The sequence below is a fragment of the Capsicum annuum genome, unplaced genomic scaffold (genome assembly GCF_002878395.1).
Source record: "Capsicum annuum cultivar UCD-10X-F1 unplaced genomic scaffold, UCD10Xv1.1 ctg77501, whole genome shotgun sequence".
Classification (NCBI taxonomy): Eukaryota; Viridiplantae; Streptophyta; class Magnoliopsida; order Solanales; family Solanaceae; genus Capsicum; species Capsicum annuum.
Window position 1 is genome coordinate 1 of NW_025887904.1, and position 19,678 is coordinate 19,678.

Sequence of the window (19,678 nt, forward strand, 5' to 3'; positions counted from 1 at the left end):
CCGAGAATACAGGCTATGATGGAGATTCTGAGCGAGTGAATGAGGTTAGTGATTTAGCACATTTGAGGGAAGTTTTGATGGATCAAACAACGGAGACATCAAAGTCACAGAATGTGGGGAAGAAGGATCAAGCAATGGAGACATTGAAGTCACAGAATGTGGCCGAGAAGATAGTATAATTTGCCATTCTGGACCCCAAACTGAACAAGATACCAATAGTTCCGATGTTTTTCAGAGTGTTCCTGAATGTCTGGAAGCTGAAGCAAAATTTAATCTCAGTACTGGAAATTCAGCTTTTAATGATCCAAAGGTTTGAATCAGGTTTAGGCTTAGTGTTATCTTAATATTTCAATGCAGATGAGTAAACTTGCTATTTAAATTCTATTGAACAATCACTTAACTTTCTTTTTAGTTAGGTTGTTATTCATTTATTCTTAAATTGATCATCAAATTTTACGGTAACAGATAACTTGCTTTATACAGGTTTCTTCGGGTTCAAAAGCTAATGTACTTAATCAACATAAAAGGTATGCTGCTTTACCATGTTGAAAATATGGGATATTTTGGTAGCACTGATTTATCCTATTTTTCTCAACCTCATTTATTATTGAATGATGTAGCACTGAAGAACAACCAATAGCAAGAAAGGTTGTCGCTTCTCGTGCTTCCTGTATAGAGAAAGTTAGCCATAGATTATATCAAAGTGTAAACAGGTATATATCGTGGATAAATTTTGAGCTTTAACTCCATATTGTGTTCATAAACATATATCTTACACATATTTTTATTGTACAGGGATAAGGAGAGTGTAAATTCATGTCAACCAGGCGTGAAACAGAATGGATCTAGTTTCTGTTTCAAAACTGAAGAGCGGGCCAGGAAAAGGAAAGAGGCAAGGACCAATTTCTTGTGTCTAATAAAACGTCGTATAAAACCTAAAAGAAGTTTTTGATATTGATTTAAGTTCTTTATGAATATTGAGGAGAAAGTGCATGCCAAAGAGGAAGAAACACGTCAACTCCAAGCAAGAACCCAGGTAATAAACCCGGGGTCTGATTGTTGTGACTAACGAAAATTGGTCCAAATTAATATGGAGAATCGTAGGCTGCTAATTATTGAGGGTTAGCTCTTTAAATTCATGAGATATATTGTGTGGTCTTAATTGTGTCATGTGGAAATTTGAAATTAAAGAGTTACCAAAAAAGGGAAGATGCAATCTTTTTGAAACAAACTAACAAGGAAAGTAAGACAAACAAATTGAAATCGAGGGTGAGTAAAATATCATTGGCAAGAGTTAGATGACAATTATTTTATCAAAATCTAGAAATACTGACTGACTGTTTGTTTGATTTACTTCTGGCTGTTCATTTGATTTACTTTGTGCTATGTGAAGTAAAAGAAATACTGATTATTCGTTTGATTTACGTTGTGCTATGTGCAGGAAAAGAAAGAAGCAGAGATCAAACAGCTGTGGAGAAATCTTAATTTCAAAGCAACTCCCATGCCCGCGTTATACCGTGAACCTGACCACCGCTCAGAAAAAACCAAGGTATTATAACAGGTCTCAAATAATGAACATTCAGATCGCCAAATTTCACCTTTCACAAGTGTCTTCCTATTTCTTCAGTTATTTTCTATTTTCCTGTGTTGAAACTAGATAACATCAAATCTGTGCACTTAGCCTACTGTTCTCACATAAAAGTAAAGCTTGTTTGTAAATTTTTTTACAAGATTTTTTATTGGTTTATGGTAGAAGCAATCACTCTCCTGTCATTTTATGACTCAAATCCCCTTTGTTGGACAAGCGATTTTACCTTTCAAAAAATTAAAACCAATAAAAAAGGGAGAATAGTGGAGTTCTATTTTGCAATCCTTGATCGAAGGAAACATTGACACTAAAGGGCAGAATAGATCATCTTGTACCTTGGTCCTCCTATTATGACGTCCTTTAGGGCTTATTTCATTGACATTAGGTATGCGTGTTATGCAGCATACTTCCTTAGGGTCCTATGTTGTTTAAATCTCGGCGGTCTAGGTGATAAGGTGTACACCTGTAACAGGTTTGTTCAAAGTTAATTTGGTTATCTGGAATGGCATGGTTGGGAACTTTGATTCTATTTAAACTTCAACTTCCTAACATCCTTTCAAAGCTGAAATTTGAATAAGAGAATCTTCAATGCCGTTGAACTATTACTTAACTTTCTTTTTAGTTAGATTGTTCTTCAGTTATTCTTAAATTGATCATCGAATTTTATGGTAACAAATAACTTGCTTTATATAGGTTTCTTCGGGTTCAAAAGCTAATGTACTTAATCAACATAAAAGGTATGCTGCTTTATTATGTTGAAAATATGGGATATTTTGGTAGCACTGATTCATCCTATTTTTCTCAACCTCGTTTATTATTGAATGATGTAGCACTGAAGAACAACCAATAGCAAAAAAGGTTGTCGCTTCTTGTGCTTCCTGTACAGAGAAAGTTAGCCATAGATTATATCAAAGTGTAAACAGGTATATATAGTGGAGAAATTTTGAGCTTTAACTCCATATTGTGTTCATAAACATATATCTTAGACATAATTTTGTTGTACAGGGATAAGGAGAGTGTAAATTCATGTCAACCAGGCGTGAAACAGAATGGATCAAGTTTCTGTTTCAAAACTGAAGAGCGGGCCAGGAAAAGGAAAGAGGCAAGGATCGATTTCTTGTGTCTTACAAAACATCGTACAAAACCTAAAAGAAGTTTTTAATATTGATTTAAGTTCTTTATGAAGATTGAGGATAAAGTGCATACCAAAGAGGAAGAAACACGTCAGCTCCAAGCAAGAACCCAGGTAATAAACCCGGGGTCTGATTGTTGTGACTAACAAAAATAGGTCCAAATTTATATGGAGAATCATAGGCTGCTAATTGTTGAGTGTTAGCTCTTTAAATTCATGTGATATATCATGTGGTCTTCATTGTGTCATGTGGAAATTTGGAATTAAAGAGTTGCCAAAAAAGGGAAGATGCAAACTTTTTGAGACGGACTAACAAGGAAAGTAAGACAAACAAATTGAAACCGAGGGTGTGTAAAATATCATTGGCAAGAGTTAGATGACAATTATTTTATCAGAATGTAGAAATACTGACTGACTGTTTGTTTGATTTACTTCGTGCTGGCTTTTCATTTGATTTACTTTGTGCTATGTGTAGGAAAGGAAATGCTGACTGTTCGTTTGATTTATGTTGTGCTATGTGCAGGAAAAGAAAGAAGCAGAGATTAAACAGCTATGGAGAAATCTCAATTTCAAAGAAACTCCCATGCCCGCCTTGTACCGTGAACCTGACCACATCTCAGAAAAAACCAAGGTATTATAATAGGTCTCAAATAATGAGCATTCAGATCGCCAAATTTCACCTTTCATAAGTGTCTTCCTATTTCTTCAGTTATTTTCTATTTTCCTATGTTGAAACTAAGTAACATAAAATCCTTGCACTTAGCCTACTGTTTTCACATGAAAGTAAAGCTTGCTTGTAAATTTTTTTATAAGCTGTTTTACTGGTTTATGGTAGAAGCAAGCACTTTTCTATCATTTTATGACTCAAATTCCCTTTGTTGGACAAGCGATTTTACCTTTCAAAAAATTAAAACCAATAAAAAAGGGAGAATAGTGGAGTTCTATCTTGCAATCCTTGATCGAAGGAAACATTGACACTAAAGGGCAGAATAGATCATCTTGTACCTTGGTCCTCCTATTATGACGTCCTTTAGGGCTCATTTCATTGACTTTGGGTATGCGTGTTATGCAGCATACTTCCTTAGGCCCTATGTTGTTTAAATCTTGTTCGTCTAGGTGATAAGGTGTACACCGATAACAGGTTTGTTCAAAGTTAATTTGGTTATCTGGAATGACATGGTTGGGAACTTTGATTCTCATTAAACTTCAACTTCCTAACTTCCTTTCAAAGCTGAAATTTGAATAAGAGAATCTTCAATGCCTTTGAACTATTACTTAACTTTCTTTTTAGTTAGATTATTCTTCAGTTATTCTTAAATTGATCATCGAATTTTATGGTAACAAATAACTTGCTTTATACAGGTTTCTTTGGGTTCAAAAGCTAATGTAGTTAATCAACATAAAAGGTATGCTGCTTTACTATATTGAAAATGTGGGATATTTTGGAAGCATTGATTCATCCTATTTTTCTCAACCTCGTTTATTATTGAATGATGTAGCACTGAAGAACAACCAATAGCAATAAATGTTGTCGCTTCTCGTGCTTCCTGTACAGAGAAAGTTAGCCATATATTATATCAAAGTGTAAACAGGTATATATCGTGGATAAATTTTTAGCTTTAACTCCATATTGTGTTCATAAACATATATATTGGACATATTTTTGCTGTACAGGGATAAGGAGAGTGTAAATTCATGTAAACCAGGCATGAAACATAATGGATCAAGTTTCTATTTCAAAACTGAAGAGCGGGCCAGGAAAAGGAAAGGGGAAAGGACCAATTTCTCGTGTCTTATAAAACGTCATATAAAACCTAAAAGAAGTTTTTGATATTGATTTCAGTTATTTATGAAAATTGAGAAGAATGTGCATGCCAAAGAGGAAGAAAAATGTCAGCTCCAAGCAAGAACCCAGGTAATAAACCCGGGTTCTGATTGTTGTGACTAACGAAAATAGGTGCAAATTAATGTGGAGAATCATAGGCTGCTAATTGTTGAGTTTTAGCTCTTTAAATTCATGTGATATATAGTGTGGTCTTAATTGTGTCATGTGGAAATTTGGAATTAAAGAGTTGCCAAAAAAGGGAAGATGCAATCTTTTTGAGACGGACTAACAAGGAAAGTAAGACAAACAAATTGAAACTGAGGGTGTGTAAAATATCATTGGCAAGAGTTAGATGACAATTATTTTATCAGAATGTAGAAATACTGACTGACTGTTTGTTTGATTTACTTCGTGTTGGCTGTTCGTTTGATTTAGTTTGTGCTATGTGCAGGAAAAGAAATGCTGACTGTTCATTTGATTTACGTTGTGCTATGTGCAGGAAAAGAAAGAAGCAGAGATCAAACAGCTATGGAGAAATCTCAATTTCAAAGCAACTCCCATGCCTGCCTTCTACCATGAACCAGACCACCGCTCAAATAAAACCAAGGTGTTATAACAGGTCTCAAATAATAAGCATTCAGATCGCCAAATTTCACCTTTCACAAGTGTCTTCCTATTTCTTCAAGTATTTTTTGTTTTTCTATGTTGAAACTAGGTAACATCAAATCCGTGCACTTAGCCTACTGTTCTCACATGAAAGTAAAGCTTGTTTGTAAATCTTTTTACAAGCTGTTTTACTGGTTTATGGTAGAAGCAAGCACTCTCCTGTCATTTTATGACTCAAATCCCCTTTGTTGGACAAGCGATTTTACCTTTCAAAAAATTAAAACCAATAAAAAAGGGAGAATAGTGGGGTTCTATTTTGCAATCCTTGATCGAAGGAAACATTAACACTAAAGGGTAGAATAGATCATCTTGTACCTTGTTCCTCCTATTATGACGTCCTTTAAGGCTCATTTCATTGACATTAGGTATGCGTGTTATGCAGCATACTTCCTTAGGGCCCTATGTTGTTTAAATCTCGTTGGTCTAGGTGATAAGGTGTACACCGGTAATAGGTTTGTTCAAAGTTAATTTGGTTATCTGGAATGGCATGGTTGGGAACTTTGATTCTCATTAAACTTCAACTCCCTAACATCCTTTCATAGCTGAAATTTGAATAAGAGAATCTTCAATGCCATTGAACTATTACTTAACTTTATTTTTAGTTAGATTGTTCTTCAGTTATTCTTAAATTGATCATCGAATTTTATGGTAACAAATAACTTGCTTTATACAGGTTTCTTCGGCTTCAAAAGCTAATGTACTTAATCAACATAAAAGGTATGCTGCTTTACTATGTTGAAAATGTGTGATATTTTGGTAGCACTGATTCATCCTATTTTTCTCAACCTTGTTTATTATTGAATGATGTAGAACTAAAGAACAAACAATAGCAAGAAAGGTTGTCGCTTCTCGTGCTTCCTGTACAGAGAAAGTTAGCCATAGATTATATCAAAGTGTAAACAGGTATATATTATGGAGAAATTTTGAGCTTTAACTCCATATTATGTTAATAAACATATATCTTAGACATATTTTTATTGTATAGGGATAAGGAGAATGTAAAATCATGTCAACCAGGCGTGAAACAGAATGGATCTAGTTTCTATTTCAAAACTGAAAAGCGGGCCAGGAAAAGGAAAGAGGCAATGAACAATTTCTTGTGTCTTATAAAACATCGTATAAAATCTAAAAGAAGTTTTTGATATTGATTTCAGTTCCTTATAAAGATTGAGGAGAAAATGCATGACAAAGAGGAAGAAACACGTCAGCTCCAAGCAAGAACCCAGGTAATAAACCCGGGGTCTGATTATTGTGACTAACAAAAATATTTCCAAATTAATATAGAGAATCATAGGCTGCTAATTGTTGAGTGTTAGATCTTTAAATTCATGTGATATATCGTGTGGTCTTATTTGTGTCATGTGAAAATTTGGAATTAAAGAGTTTCCAAAAAGGGAAGACGCAATCTTTTTGAAACGGATTAACAAGGAAAGTGAGACAAACAAATTGAAACTGAGGGTGTGTAAAATATCTTTGGCAAGAGTTAGATGACAATTATTTTATCAGAAGCTAGAAATACTGACTGACTGTTTGTTTGATTTACTTCATGTTGGCTGTTCGTTTTATTTACTTGTGCTATGTGCAGGAAAAGAAATGCTGACTGTTCGTTTGATTTACATTGTGCTATGTACAGGAAAATAAAGAAGCAGAGATCAAACAACTATGGAGAAATCTCAATTTCAAAGCAACTCCCATGCCCACCTCAAAAAAAACCAAGGTATTATAACAGGTCTCAAATAATGAGCATTCAGATCGCCAAATTTCACCTTTCACAAGTGTCTTCCTATTTCTTCAGTTATTTTCTGTTTTCTTGTGTTAAAACTAGTTAACATCAAATCCGTGAACTTAGCCTACTGTTTTCACATGAAAGTAAAGCTTGTTTGTAAATTTTTTTACAAGCTGTTTTACTGGTTTATGGTAGAAGTAAGCACTCTCCTGTCATTTGATGACTCAAATCCCCTTTGTTGGACAAGTAATTTTACCTTTCAAAAAATTAAAACCAATAAAAAGGGGAGAATGGTGGAGTTCTATCTTGCAATCCTTGATCGAAGGAAACATTGACACTAAAGGGCAGAATAGATCATCTTGTACCTTGGTCCTCCTATTATGACGTTCTTTAGGGCTCATTTCATTGACATTAGGTATGCGTGTTATGCAGCATACTTCCTCAGGGCCCTATGTTGTTTAAATCTCGGCGGTCTAGGTGATAAGGTGTACACCGGTAACAGGTTTTTTCAAAGTTAATTTGGTAATCTGGGATGGCATGGTTGGGAACTTTGATTCTCATTAAACTTTAACTTCCTAACTTCCTTTCAAAGCTGAAATTTGAATCAGAGAATCTTCAATGCCGTTGAACTATTACTTAACTTTCTTTTTAGTTAGATTGTTCTTCAGTTATTCTTAAATTGATCATCAAATTTTATGGTAACAAATAACTTTCTTTATACAGGTTTCTTCGGGTTCAAAAGCTAATGTAGTTAATCAACATAAAAGGTATGCTGCTTTACCATGTTGAAAATGAAGGATATTTTGGTAGCACTGATTCATCCTATTTTTGTCAACCTCGTTTATTATTGAATGATGTAGCACTGAAGAATAGCCAATAGCAAGAAAGATTGTCGCTTCTCATGCTTCTTGTAAAGAGAAAGTTAGCCAGAGATTATATCAAAGTGTAAACATGTATATATCGTGGAGAAATTTTGAGCTTTAAGTCCATATTGTGTTCATAAACGTATATCTTAGATATATTATTGTTGTACAGGGATAAGGAGAGTGTAAATTCATGTCAACCAGTCATGAAACAAAATGGATCTAGTTTCTGCTTCAAAACAGAAGAGTGGGCCAAGAAAAGGAAAGAAGCAAGGACCAATTTCTTATGTCTACTCGATAAAGTTCAAACGTCGTATAAAACCTAAAAGAAGTCTTTGCTATTTATTTGAGTTCTTTATGAAGCTAGAGGAGAAAGTGCATACCAAAGAGGAAGAAACACGTCAGCTCCAAGCGAGAAAACAGGTAATAAACCCAGGGTCTGATTCTTGTGACTAACGGAAACAGGTCCAATTTAATACGGAGAATCATAGGCTGCTAATTGTTAAATATTAGCTCTTTAAAAGTCATGGAATTACAGAGTTGCCAAAAAAAGGAAAGAGGCAATCCTTTTGAAATGAGCTATCAAGGAAATTAAGACAAATAAATAGAAACCGAGGGAGTGTAACATGTCATCGGCAAGAGTTAGATGACAATTACTTTATCAGCAGCTAGAAATACTGACTGTTTGTTTGGTTTACTTTGTGCTATGTGTAGGAAAATAAAGAAGCAGAGATCAAACAACTACGGAGAAATCTCAATTTCAAAGCAACTCCCATGCCTGCCTTTTACCTTGAACCTGGCTGCCGCTCAGAAAAAAACAAGGGTGGACAGAGCTGGGAGGAGGCAGGAGCAAGAGCTGCAGTCAGAGGCAGATGAAGGATTGATAGAAAGAGAGAAATTCTAGATGTTCTGAGGGCAAAAACTGTTATTTTCTGTGTTGAAACTAGGTAACATCAAATCCTCCGTGCACTTAGCCTACTGTTCTCACATGAAAAGTAAAGCTTGTTTATAGATTTGTTTACAAGCTGTTTTTACTGGTTTATGGTAGAAACAATCACTCTCCTGTCATTTTATAACTCAAATCCCCTTTCTTGGACAAGAAAATTTTACCTTTCAAAAAATTAAAACCAATAAAACTTGCTTTGAAACATAGTACTCTCTCAGTCTTCATCCTTATCTTCCTTTGCAGTGATTATTTTTCCCTCTCACTCCTACGACCTAGTAACATAACTTACTCTTTTGATTACTTTTTCAGGAGCTATCAAGTAAAACTAAATCACAAAGCAGGCCTTCGACTGCAGCAGGGGCTAGAACTACTAGTGCAACTGAGAACACTGTTCGTTGTTTAAGGGCAGAAGTTTATAATAGATGTTCCACTAATAAACATCTAAATATGGCCGATTCACCACAGGTTTCAGAAGTAACTATTCATCCTTTAGTAGAGTTATCAGACAACAGCGTGCCTTCAGTTGTAACAAGCAAAACGTCCAAACAAACCCAATCAAATAGAACAGTAGCTCCAAAGAGAGAGCAAGAGAAAAGGCAGGTCACGAATTATCCAAGACCAAGAACATCAGATTCTATCAGGAGGAACAAGGACTTTAAAGCTGAAGACAAAACAAAGGTTCTTGCACGAAGAACAGAAACCATACAACGAGAAAGGATGTTAGAAGTGTGGACTTGAGCCATAGTATAAGAGTGGGTCGTTTAGCCGTTGGTGTTGCTTCCTAGACGTATTATCGTTTAGTTATTGCTGTTGGTGTGAATCTTCTTATATTCTCAGCATAGCAAAGATGATTGGTCTCATATTTGAGATGATAAACTTAGTGAGTAGGTTAGCATTTCTGTTAGATATGCTGCATATAATTATGCCTAGTTTCATATAGATAATGTCTTTGAGCCAAGTTCTTGATATACCACAAATGCTGTGCTATTAAAGATCAACATACTTTGTGTAAAATGTTAAAAGTTGTTGTTCAACTGGTAAAGTTGCTGCCATGTGACCAGGAAGTCACGGGTTCAAGTCTTGGAAACAGCCTCTGGCAGAAATGCAAGGTAAGGCTGCGTACGATACACCCTTGTGGTGGGGCCCTTCCTCGAACACCGCGCATAGCGGTAGCTTTAGTGCACCGGGCTGCCCTTTGTTAAAAGTTGTTGTTCAATTAGTAGTCAATATTTTGCACCATTCCTGCTAATGTTCTTATTGCTGAATCTCTCTTTCTTTCAATGTACTGTAACATAATTTTATATCAACTTCCATTCCGAATTAAGCAAAGTGGTACTAGGTGGTTTTCGTGACACAAGATGATGTGCTCTTTCCACAATGGACTGTAGCCGAAATCTTCATTTTTCTACATTCTTAAGACTTTTCAAGCAAGATGAGTCGATGTCAGAAATACGAAAGAACTGAAGTGATTATTAAAGAATTAGGCCTGACTCAAGACTTTGTTACACTTAGTATCACATTGAATTGAGTGAACCGTGTCATTTAAAGATTCAACATGCTATCGATATCACATATTTATTTATTCATTGTTTGCGTATATAAATGTATCCCCCCACCCCCACCCCCTCCCTACCACCACCCCTATAAGAATAGGATAATAGGATCACCATTGTTGGTAGTTGATTGGTATCTCTCATGGAGACTAATCAGTAAAGTACAACCAATCATTTCATTTCTTCTAATTAAATAAATACATGTACTTTATGATATTCTATTAACTTATTTTAATACTTAATTACATAAGAATCACCATCACATACAAATCATTGAATCAATTAATGCCATAATTTGATAGTAACATCATAATATACTTGATAATCTGTCAAGTCTTTTACTCCCTCCGTTTCAAAAAGAATGACCTAGTTTGACTTGATATGGAGTTTAAGATAATAAAGAAGACTTTTGAATCTTGTGGTCCTAAATTAAAGTTATGTCAAATGTACTAAAATGCCCTTTAATCTTGTGGTTTTAAACATGCTATGTGAAAAGTTCAAAGTAAAGTATTGCCAAAAAGAGAAAGGGTCATTCCTTTTTAAACGGATTAAAAAGGAAAGTAGATCATTCTTTTTTAAACGGAGAGAGTATTAATTACAAACCATAGAGAAAAAATATCAAATATGTTATATGATTGTGACCTTTTAACACCATAAGCTACCAAACGAAATATCACTCTCTTTAAATGGCCAATATAAATCATTCACAGCCTGTTAATTTGTGTTTATTTGTTCATCCATTAATTGAAGGAAAAAAAAATTGACAGAAAATTGTGGTGTCTTTTTTCTTTTCTTGTGTTTCTGAGCAATCGTATATTGTTCGACTGTCGATGTATATAAGTTATATTTTATTTTCAAAATATGATAGCTTACATCTATTAGTTGTGTAAGAGGATATTATATAATTTAATATATTGTAGAAAGTTACTTGTCCTTAGTTCTTGCACCTAAAAAAAACACAAAATAAATCAAGGAAACAACGTAACAACATATTTAGTATGATTTTATAAGTGATGTTTGAAAAGAATAAAAAGTATGCGGCTTTACCCTTACCATTTAGAGATAGAAAGACCTTTTTCAATCGGGCTAAAACTTACACACACCCGGTGTATACACCAAGTCAATACATGCATGCCAATTGTTTGAATTTAAAGTTCATGTTACTTAACCATGATTAATCAATATGTATTTTATTTAATTTAATTACATAACTATGGTAAACAAAATTAATTTGATGTATACACTGGGTGCGTATAAATTTTTACCTTTCGATAGACATTCCAAGAACAAAGAGAAAAAGAAAACAAAAAAGTGGTGTCATTGGAGAAATTAAAAAGGAAAACGAACAACAATAATATATTCAGTATAATTTCATAAGTAATGTTTAAAAATAATAAAATGAATGCAACTTTACCGTTACTTTTTAGATATAAAATACATACCAGGAAAAAGAGAAAAAGAAAACAAAAAAATGGTGTCATTGGAGAAATCAAGTAGAATTAAGTTCCTTAGGAAAAATACAATAAATGAAAAACTATGTAGAACACAAACTAATTGCCAAACATATTAAAAGCCAAGACTCTTGAAAATATAATTCCTCCCTCTCATATTAAATGATCGATATATTAAAAAAACTAATATTAATTAAATTTATTCTTTATTATCCTTTTAATTAATTCTTCTCTAAATTATTACTAGATACTTATTTACAAAATTCCCCAAAAAGTTCTTTTAAGAAGTGAATTAATAAAATCATATTTTTATTTATAATTTCTTAACATGCATGTAAAAAAAAATTATCAACGAAAAAAATAATAATTAAAACTTAATTAATTCCGAATAGATCAAAATTCTACATCAAAGTAAATCGTTCCTTGCTAGAAAGAACAATATTTTGGAAATTTAGGCTTCTTATCAAAGATAATTACATTTTCAAAGCTCACACTCCATCTCAAAAATAATTATATTTTTTTTAAATTCAAGCTCAAAACCTCTAATAAAAATTAAAAAAAATACTTACCGTTCCATCAAAATTTCACTTAGTGTGAAAACAAAATAATCCATCCATTTGTTCATCACAAAAAAAAAACTTTTTTCTGCACATCATAATTAAGAAAGAGAGGAACACTCTCTATTCACATAAAAATCAGTACACAAGAGTAAAAAATGAAACTGATATAACTAATGAGACATTAAAAATCCTAACAACAACTAATTACATCAAAAGTTCACTCACAAAAATTTAAAAAACCTACTAAAAAAGTAAAATCAAAGAGAGAGCAGTACTAGTAACAATCATCATGTGTCATATCTGATAATCGTATATTTGATGTCGGGTCAAAACGGATATAAATTACGCCTAATTAGCATCATACCAGCTCATTTTAATACCTAAAACTTTAAAAGCAGAAAAGAACAGAATCCAGAGATGCCGTGAAATTACATAGAAACTAGGAAGAGGAAGACACGTACCAGAACTATTAGTGAAATCAGCAGTTAAGTCTGAGAAACCAAAATTTTGAGGCATCTCCCCAAGAAATCCAAATGAAGTAGTGTCAGCATCCAGAAGAGGTTCATTAAGAGGTTGCGTGTTAGACTCCACACTACTAAATGATAAAACAGATGCATCACCCATTGCAGAACGTGACTCCAAGTAACTGCCGTGAGGACCAAAGGCAAACGTAGAATTCCTACCATAGACAGGTTCTTTCTTAATAATCCTCCTATCTATTGTTTGTCTCAACCCCATGTTAGAGGGCTAGCCCAAAAACATATTAGGAGGAACATCAATTTTTCTGCTTTGAGAAGAAATATCATCTGCTGTTTGTATGCAAGAGAGAACAGATGAGCTGTTGTTACTGAATGCATTGGGTCCATCGGAACGTACAGGTTCATGCATTATGCCATTAGGTTTTGCAGTAGTTCCAACATTTTCAGCAGCACCACAAGTTGAATTTTAATGCACTGCAGTAAGGAAAGAAAACTTAAACATTAACTTGAGACAACAACACAAGCTTCTCAAATGCAGGTTCTAGCAAGAACAAAGATAACAAACAAATAGAAGGCAATGAAGATAAGGATAAGTCTAGGGACATGCTCCAAACTGAACACAGTGCTCGTCATTCTTGTTGCAGATAAGATCAGACAACTTATTATTTTGACATTAAGAGTTTCTTGTAGAGGGTGCTGAATCCATTTTGCAACTTTGGAGGCCTTGTAAAGCATAGAGAGGCTCATTTTGGTAAAATCATTAGCAATATTCATAAGTATATCTATTTCTGCATGAATCATCAAAGTAACCGCTCAAACGTTTATCATTCCTCCGCTGTTACATATCATTCTTGATAAACTTTGTTGTCGAATCAAACAAATATGTTTTTCTCACACAAATAGCCTTGTGCTTTTTGAGGAAAATTGGTGAAGTTCAGTGGGTTTTCTATTTTCACACACAAATAGCCCCTTTTGTATTCTCGGAGTCTCGGTCCACGCTATAGTTGAGCCTGACACGAGGGTGGATGAAAGTCCCACATTGATTGGGAATTGATTCACGGTCTACTTATATGGACTTGAGCAATTGTCCCCACTTGAGCTAGCTTTTGAGGTTGAGTTTGGTCTAGGTATCACATCTTTAAATGGTACTAGAGCCATGCCCATCCACCTTTGAGCTCCCGGACCACGCTCTTGTTGGGCCTGGGCGTGAAGGTGGTGTTAAAGTGGGTGAAAGTCCCACATTGTTGGGGAGTTAACTGTCGGTCTTCTTATATGGACTTGAGCAATCCTCCCCTTACGTGCTAGCTTTTGGGGTTGAGTTAGGCCCAAGATCCTTTCTTTACACAATCAACCATCTTTTCTTACATTAGAAATGGACAAAGCAGTTGTAGAGCATGTTTTCAACCTGAAGGGGATCAGGTGGGTAAAACCTGGGAGCATTAAAAAAGTACTAAGCAGCTGGAATGGGGATGTAAATGTAATAAAGGAAGAGAGATGGAAAATTGTTCAACATGTATATGGTGGACAGTTTGGACAGAAAGAAACAAGGGTTGTTTTGAGGATGTCCAGAAGATCAACATGAATAATTTAGTACTTCTTTATTTTTGTTGTAAACACGATGATTAGCTCTAACAGAAGACATCATTGATGTGCTAGACTGTTTATAGGCAATAGAAAGACAGAGTAAAATGTAATACTTTTTGAAGGGGGACATCATTCTTGTTGGATAGGGATTTGAACAAAGAGGGGAAGAGCTCTATATAAAGGACAGGGATGACTAATATTACAACTCTTTTTTTGGATGGAACATAATTTTTATTATAAGATATGGAAGATATGAAGATAGGCCAAAATGTTCTCAACTAACAGACTTTGAAAATTAAGAGCTAAAGAACGCTAAACAATGGGTGTAACTCAAATCTATTTGAATAAAAGGAATACTAACTCCGATAGAACAAAATACACTCTTCAGTAGTCCAGTAAATGCAGTAGATCTTAAAATCCCACTGCTAAGAAAATTAATTTAAATGCTGCTTTATATTAGAAAGTCACCTTGTTATATTATGTGTTCAGTGGGTTCTCATTTATACTGCTCATCATTTTTTCTGCTCTATCTTTTCAACATTTTCTCTGAAGTCTATAATTTACTCTTCTTCACTTTGAACTTGGGCTCTGCAGGGCTCTGCATCTTGGACTTCTATATGTTGGTTCACTTGTAGTACTTCTTGTTTATTCTACCCTGTATGGTCTGACAGCAAAAGAATCAAACTGGCTTGGGGCTACAACATCAGCTGCCGTGATAATCCTTAGTAGTTCATTTACTACATGTATCTGTCTCCTTTTCTGACTCATATTGTGAAATAATTTCTTATTTCTTTATGGTAAGTAATAAATTGACTAGCTTTTCATTCAATCAGATTGGAACTTGGGAGTTGGCTTGTATGGTTTTAAGCTTCTAAAAAGTCGAGTCATCGTACTTTTTGTTGCCGGTACATCTCGGGTGTTCCTGATCTATTTTGGAGTTCATTACTGGTTTGTTGTTAACCCATGCTAATTCATTTTCTTCCATAATCAAGTCTTCTTATACTTGTGGCATATGCATCCCTTTTAATATTATTTGTTGAATAGAAACTTGTAATATCTTGTTATCAAAAAAAAATCTTCTAATCTTTTACTGCAATAATTTTATTTCAGGTACTTTGGACATTGTTTCAGTTATGCAGTTGTAGCATCTGTGCTGTTAGGTGCTGCTGTTTCACGGCATTTATTAGTTACAGACCCATTAGCAGCTAGATGAGATGCCTTGCAGAGCACAGTTATCCGCCTTAGAGAAGGTTTTCGTAGAAAAGACCAAAATAGCTCTACAACCTCTTCTGAGGGGTGTGGCTCAAGTGTCAAATGCAGTAGTAGTGATGCTGGTCATCTTGGTAATGCAACTGTGCCTTGCACTGGTGATGGCAGTACCTGGAATAACATTGAGGGGATTAATAGTGATAAGAGCATAGACAGTGGAACACCAAGTCTAGATCTACGTAGTAGTTCCTGTCGTTCAATTGTTCAAGAGCCTGAAGTAGGATCATCATATGTTGACAGAAATTTAGAGCATAATAGTTCATTGGTTGTTTGTTCTAGCAGTGGCCTTGAAAGCCAAGGCAGTGATTCTAGTACATCCACTTCTGCAAACCAACAGATACTGCACTTGAATTTGGCACTTGCATTTCAAAAAAAGTTGAGTGATCTCAGGATTACATCTATGTTAAAGCGGAAAGGAAGACACACTGATTGTGAATTAGCTAATTTATTGCAAGATAAAGGGCTTGATCCTAATTTTGCAGTGATGCTGAAGGAGAATGGATTGGACCCAATGATTCTAGCCTTGTTGCAGAGAAGTAGTTTGGACGCTGATCGAGAACATCGTGATAGTAACCCTCCTGTCACTGATTCAAATGATGTTGAGGATGTGTTATCTAATCATATTTTATTCTTAGAAGAACTTAGACGCCAAGGATTAGGAAATTAGATTCAACGTTGTAGAGTAATGTTGCATCATGTAGCAGGAACTCCAGAGCAAGCATGGCTTCTTTTCAGTTTAATCTTCATTCTTGAAACCGTCGTTGTGGCTATCTTCCGACCAAAGACAATAAAACTTTTGAATGTTATACACCAACAGGTAAGAAATGCATTAGTACTTTTAAAGTTCAGTTTAGTATATTTGGAGTACGGTGCAGCTAAAATGTACTCCATATGGTTGTATTTTCTATTTTCTAACAAAATTTAGTGAACGACTTTTTGTAGTTTGAATTTGGAATCGCGGTTCTCCTTTTGTCTCCTGTTGTCTATTCTATTTTGGCCTTCCTATGGTCACTGCAAGCTGAAGATTTGTCCATGACTTCAAAGCCTTGGAAGGTATTTACATTTTTGGTTCTTTGCCTGCGATTATCTGTCATTTCATCAGTTACTGGTGAAACTTTGTCATTTCATCAGTTATTTTCCTGGAAATTTTGTTTTCAAGTGTATCATTGTCTCTGTGCAGTTTTCTAATGTTGGTTGATTGTGATTTCCAAAGCTCTCGTATATTTTGATGCTACCTACGTTGATTTCTATGCTTCTTTTCTTTTCCAAGATTGATTGTCTTTAGGTTCTGGGTTTTCAGCACTAGTCCAAGCTCTTCTCCCTCTTTCTCTCTTGCATTCTAAATATTAATCTTAATTTTTCATGTGTTCACCTGTGATGTGAGGGACAACGTTTTGTTCTATGGTGCACTAGAATGTTTAGGCCGCTAGAAACCCAGACTAAAGTTTTTTGTGCCAGCCAAGTTTTTGAATTCAGTTAAGGGGGTATGTTCTGCTTGTTTAGCTATGCTGGAACTTTAAACAGTTGAATTATAGCTCTAGCTTCAAATAGGTGTTCAAGATTAGCTTATGTTATTCCTAAGAGAGGTCAGGTGAAATAAGAGAAGAGAAGATGCTTTGATAGTTTGTGTACACCCCACATTTTGGGCTACAATATAGACCATGATTCCGATGCATTGATAATACTGAAGCCATAAATCCTATGCCAATATGGCATGTTAATTATTTGCATAGTATGTGAATCCATTCAAGCTAGAATTTAGACCATAGAGGTCCTTCAACTCAAGGACGAGTTGAAACTATTTCTATCGATTAAGTTTTAGTGGACGTTGTAATTTGTGTTAGCTTTCATCGACCATAACTCTCTGTTTATGTCTAATTAGAGAGCCTACTATGTGTCAAATGATAGATCTTTGAGTTAGCTTTCTAACGATACCAATTTTGCTAAAATCCGACACCCGAGCAAGAAGTTATGGCCTTTTAAAGTAGTAGGCGGCGCCTATGTAAACATAGGCGATAGCATAGGCAGCGCCTATGTAAAGGTTTCAAGTGACTTAGACACTCTATTTTTGGGGTAAAATGGTCCTTTTCCACCCTTACTTAGCCCTAAACACGAAATTCAATTCCCAAAGACCCCAAAATACACCTTCATTTATCAAAATTGTTTAAGAACTCTCTCTAGGGTTTCAAAATAAAAACCCAAGTAGTTCAAGATTTAACCATGGGTTTTCAAAACAAATTAAAGATTTGGAATTCCTGCAACGTAGGCTTCAAAAAGCACCTATCATATTCGCATATAGAGGTACATTGGGTTATCTCAAAAATCTCATGGGCTTTAAAAATTCATGTTTTCAAATGAGGGTTTTGAAATTACGAATATGATTATGTTTTAAATGTTTTATGATATTGATTTGGCCCTTAGGTCTACTCCTAAAGTGATTTGCTATATGATATATGTTTATGCATGTATTCCAAAAAGATGTAAACTTGAGAGCATGAATGATATGAAATTTCCTCTCTTGATGTGAATTTGTTTTAAATGTTCATATGATGTAAATTGTTTGAAAACATCTTGAAAAGTATGACATAAAATGTTTTGAAAATTGATATGATTTTGACTTGAAAACGAGAGGGCTATTTGTGTTGAAACATGTTGAATACAATGGTTGAATGAGAAGAATGATGTGATATTGATGGCTTGCAAGTCGGGTATAACGATACCCTACAAAATATGATATGTCATTGAATCAGATAAAATTTGAATGCATTGATTTTTTATGAGATAGATGGATGCCCAAAGAAGGCGTTTGAGTGTAAGGGCTCATCGCTGGAAACCGTGTTTGCCGACATAGGAATTTGGTACCCTGCTTTGTGATCTTACGTACCTAACTTTATGCCTCTCCCAAATTAGGACTACGGTTAGGAGCCCTGCTTTGTGATCTTGTGCACTATCATTGACTCGAGACACCCTGCTGTGTGATCTTGTGTGTCTTCCCCTTACTTATACTCTAATCTTGGCGGCAACCGAGGTTTAACAGTTGGTGTAAATATGATATGTAGGGTATTCCACCTAGCTCAGCTGCATTGTATTGTTGTTGAAAACAATTACATTATGCCCAGGTGTTTTCAAATGATTTGATATAAACTGCTTTATAATGGCTCTCAACTATATTTTGTAAAAATATTATGTTTTGTTTTGATATCTCCGTGTACCAGTACTTTTGTATTGACCCCTTTCCCTCTAAGGTTTGGAGGCACAGTCTAGGGGTCCAAAAAATTGGTAGATTTCCTCAGACAGATTCGCAGAGTCACTTGGTGAGCCTTCTATATTTTGGAAGGCCTGATATCTGGCAATTTCATTTATCACTTATTAGTTTTGGGTCTACTGGGGGCCTTGTCCCAATTTTTAGATTGATATTTATTTCAGTCATGTAGTAGAGATTTCGCAGACGTTATAAAGATGTTGTGTTGAGATTGTGGGACATTATTCTCCATTATTTCTTTCGTATGGTTCCTGACCATGTTTTCGTAATATTATTTATCTTCTGCATTTTTTTATCATATGAATTATGTGCATGACTACCAGACAGATAGGGGTGTTTCGAGCCTTTATGGTTCGAGATACTCGTCACGGCCAGGGTCCCGGTTCGGGTCGTGAAAAACTTGGTATCAAAGCACGATTCATGGTCCCAGGTGTCTGCGAAATTGCATCGGGTAGAGTCTTATTTATGGGTGTGTAGCGTACCACACTTATAAGCAGGAGGCTACTAGGCGTTAGGAATGTCTCTATTTCTTCATGTTCTAGTTCGTGCAATAGAGTCGGAATGTTCCGCTTTCATGCTCTAATTCGTGCTATGGTGTCGCCCATATGAAAGTAAAGTCATCCCAAATTCTTTTCTTACTCTGTTGTTCTCTGACATGTCCCATTATTGGGCTGATTCAAGTGCAAAAAGTTTAGAATATACATGATATAGTCCTTTCCGATTGAGTCCTATAAGATTTTAAAAATTGTGCAAAGACTCGATAGGAGTCTGTTA

At 35.0% G+C, this 19,678-nt stretch overlaps 3 long non-coding RNA genes across 3 annotated transcripts; all 3 read left to right on the top strand.

Annotated features, from left to right (window-relative positions):
• The first annotated feature begins 463 nt into the window (after positions 1–463).
• LOC124894796 lies at positions 464–1,067 on the top strand. The gene is made up of 3 exons (XR_007051361.1): positions 464–527; positions 621–713; positions 796–1,067. It is a non-coding gene; the product is annotated as an uncharacterized LOC124894796 (long non-coding RNA).
• Positions 1,068–1,438: 371 nt separating this feature from the next.
• On the top strand, positions 1,439–8,224 carry LOC124894797. Its single transcript, XR_007051362.1, has 3 exons — positions 1,439–1,549; positions 2,282–2,325; positions 8,152–8,224. It is a non-coding gene; the product is annotated as an uncharacterized LOC124894797 (long non-coding RNA).
• Positions 8,225–8,514: 290 nt separating this feature from the next.
• Positions 8,515–9,760, top strand: LOC124894798. Its single transcript, XR_007051363.1, has 2 exons — positions 8,515–8,747; positions 9,056–9,760. It is a non-coding gene; the product is annotated as an uncharacterized LOC124894798 (long non-coding RNA).
• Positions 9,761–19,678: the final 9,918 nt, after the last annotated feature.